Genomic DNA, 3,918 nt, shown 5'->3' on the forward strand with positions numbered 1-3,918 from the left:
CTGAGAGCTAGTGGGCATTATAATGAAGTTGCATATCACAATTATGAGCTTTGTTGTTGCAACCCTAGGCTAATATGTTATCTAGATCATTTGTGGGAAAAGCAACTTAACATACCCCTTCCAATTATTATGTAATAAAACAATTACCATACCACCCTTCCATCTATCCCCTCCCTCATCAATAAAAATAAGAAATAAAATTATTCTTATTATTTAAATATAGAAAATTATATTAATAACCATAATTATAATTATATTATTTTTTGTGAAATCGAATTGTAATTTTTTTAAACGTATTTCAATTTTTCGAATAAAAGCTTTCTAAGACGAACCAATCAAATAAAATTATAACAAGTAAAAATAGTGATTCTACCAGATTAAATTATATGCTAGCACATTTCAAAATCTCTAACGCGATTCAATTCTTACAAATCATTTTGATCATATCAATCCTTAATATATATATATATATATATATATATATATATATATATATAAAATTAGGTGTTCTACGAGAGAATCCCACACATATATACTTCTGTTTTCTATTGTGGAATTACACATAAAAGAATGACCAACTTTATTGAATAATAATATATAGAAATAGATATGTTGGGGTGTAATTTTTAATTTTCTAAATAAAAAAATTAATAGTTTTTGTTTATGGGTGTTTGTATATAATGATTCGTTTCTGTGTAAAGACATTTTTTGATATAAAGTTATTGGTTTAATTTTTTTTCTGATTGAGACGATATATTGGATATAATGAAAATATAGTCCTACCTACCTGAAAAACAAAAAAAAATTAATAATTTAAAAATTGAAAACTATATTTATTTCTTTTATTCAATTTTTTTTTATTTAAATGATTATTCATATATAGAAGTATAGAATTAATGAAAATTAAAAATAAAAATTATTATTTTAAGTATAAATTAATTAAAACAATTTAAGTATACTAATAAAATGTGGTGAGAGAAAAAGTGTAAATAATTTAGGACTAAAATAATTTTTGAGAATTCTATAAAAACTAGTCTAGATTCATCTTAATGTGGATCTAGGGATCAAATCTCTTGAGGTGCAAACCTCTTTTAGAGTGAAAAGAGATTTGATCCCTCCCTCTCAGTGCTTGGTAGATTCAGACTTAAAATGGATTTAGGCTCGTTTATTTTATTTTATTTTTATGTAATTTGATTGAGTCGAAATGTTTTAATTAATTATTATTATTTATTTATTTATTTATACTAATTTTATTTTAATTTTTGTGTAATTCGATGGAGTCAAAATGTTTACCTAACATAATAAAGACACGATAATTTTTCTTCCATACCATATTGGAAAGTGCCTCAAGACTCAATTAAATATAGATTTAAAATTTTTGATATCACTATTATTATACCCCTAGATAGACCAAGCTATCCTGATACAAGGCCATGGGTAGAATAAAAATAATAACCATTATTTTAGCTATAAATTAATGAAAAAAATCAAAGTATAATAATTAAGTGCAGTAGGAAAAAAAACAATGCATTTAGCAATTAATTTTTATGAATAATATAAAAAATAAATATAAATAATTATTTTATACTAATATTATTATACCTCTAAGTAGAACAAGCCACCTCCCAATACAAGTTCCATATACAAGCAACTATGAATTTGAACCTAAAATTTTAAACTCACAAGACTTTACATTTTCATGAATTTACTAAACAAATTGTATAAATATATTAATTTTAAAAATGTGAAATGATATAATCTAAAAAAAACTAAAATTACAATTATAGAAATTCTTTCAAATTTTCACCAAAATTCAGATATTATTACTTGAAATAAATGTTTAAAAATTTAAAAACATAGAATATTTAAAGCGCTGAACAACGCATTTACAAAATTCTACACAAATATTTCACATACTGCGTATCGCTGATGATCTAAAACTTTATTCATTAATATATAATTAATGCTATTTTTCTCCGAATTTCATTAATAATAATATTTGGGACTAAGTATGAGTGGAGGTGTTACTTGTACCTTTCGTCCTTGATTTACCTTGGGAGAGTGTGCATATTCTTTAATAAGATTAAATAAAGCCTTTTTCAAACGGGGATGTAGCTCATATGGTAGAGCGCTCGCTTCGCATGCGAGAGGCACGGGGTTCGATTCCCCGCATCTCCATGTTTTTTCCATCTGTTACAGAGTAAATATTTCTGGTTTCGTGTCTTTTAAGTTAATCGGTTCTTAGAACAGTTTTTGTTGTTTCTGGTTTCGTGTTTTTTAAGTTTTATCATTTTTTAAATTCAAATCGGTTCTTATAACAGTTTTTGTTTTTGTGTTTTTTTTTGAGTTTTATTATTTATTAATGTATAAACGGATTTAATAGCGAGAAATCTTTTTGAGGTATTTAGCTTATGTATAATTTGTGTTATTATATTTTTTTGGTGTTTGGTTTTTTTTTTTCATTTTTGAATGCATAAATGGATTTAACATTGTGAAAATTCTTTGGGGCACTTAGATTATGCATAATTTACTAGTCAAAACCTAAAAACCTTTAAAAAGTAGAATGGTTAGACTACCATGTGAAACTAATAGTGGTAAAATCATCATTGACTACTATCCATTAATACTATCATCATGGACTACTATCCATTAATATAAGTTGGACAATAGTCATTCATTGCTATCCAATAATGGGTTGTCTTTAGTGAGACTTTTTGGAAGTTTTTTTGGTGGATTTTTTGGGTCTAGTTTCTCTAAAATCTGGTAGGAATTTATTGAAATCACAAGCTTGATGGGTAACCCCTGCACAATCGAAGTGCCCTATGGGTTTTCAGGGTGTTGGTCCATATATAGAGTCAAAAAACCAATTTAAATAACACAAATCAAGATTTCACCTCAAATTCTTTTGCCGAATTTCGGTACCAGAAAGTCCAAAAAGTCGCACTAAAGACAACTCCTATCCAATAATACAAGCTAGACAACTATCATACATTGTTTTCCATTCATTATTCAAGAAAAACCACCACCTAAAATAACCCACTGTACACACTTATAGATATTTCCTCCTAACTAACTCTTGGGTCTTTACCTTGCTTCCCTACGCCCAAAAAGAAACTAACTCTTAAACAAGTAAAAATAATAACTTTAAGTTATACTCAAGAACCCAATTTAGGATCCTCTTATTATTATTAAAATTGGGCATTTATCATATCGTTTACATTAAGATTATGATACATATAACAAAGGAATATTTGTAAAGAAATTGAAAGATATTTATGAAATTGATGGATGATAATTTTAGCAAACTAGTACGATTAATACCAGGAAAATTAACCAAGAACTCAATAAGAAAGAATTAACTGTATAGTAACCTTGGTGATAACTAGGTAATGAACAACAATACATTAGGTGTATACATAGGAGCACCTCTTGTAACTTGTGTTCTTTTGGCTAGCCTTTTTTGGTACTTTCAAGGAGCATTTCATAGGGTTGTTTCTGGGTATCGTGGTAAAAGAAAGTAGTTAAGCCTAGATTGAGTTAGGACATTTCAAAACATTGAATTGAATATACGGTAATGATTTCTTTGTTTTTTTAATGAACATAGAATGTATGTTATTTTAACTTACTTTGTTAATTAGCATTTGAATGAATCATTTTGAAATGGCAATGTTTTCTTGTTGTTGCGGCGTTGATAGGGTTTTTCTCTCTACATCTCTTGGCTTTACTCTTCTTTTCATGGTTTGATTGTCTCATAGTCGAGTTGGGCAAGGTTTGAGGGTAGGGGCTAGTGAAGGGGGGAGGGGTGGTGTTGTAGTGGCTACAACCACCCTCCAAATTTTTCCTTAGCTTTGTTTTGGAACTTCCCTACCAACCTTTCACAACAGCATGTCTTGCTTCGTCAAGTACACAAGCTCCAGT

The 3,918-nt window shown here is 27.9% G+C and overlaps 1 non-coding gene across 1 annotated transcript; it reads left to right on the forward strand.

Moving 5' to 3' along the window:
* Window positions 1-2,105: 2,105 nt before the first annotated feature.
* Window positions 2,106-2,178, forward strand: TRNAA-CGC (transfer RNA alanine (anticodon CGC)). Its single transcript has one exon. It is a non-coding gene; the product is annotated as a tRNA-Ala (tRNA).
* The last annotated feature ends 1,740 nt before the right edge of the window (window positions 2,179-3,918 follow it).

This window comes from Pinus tabuliformis, chromosome Q (genome assembly GCF_031772625.1).
Source record: "Pinus tabuliformis cultivar Carrire ecotype Pingquan chromosome Q, CPIR1, whole genome shotgun sequence".
NCBI classification, from domain to species: Eukaryota; Viridiplantae; Streptophyta; class Pinopsida; order Pinales; family Pinaceae; genus Pinus; species Pinus tabuliformis.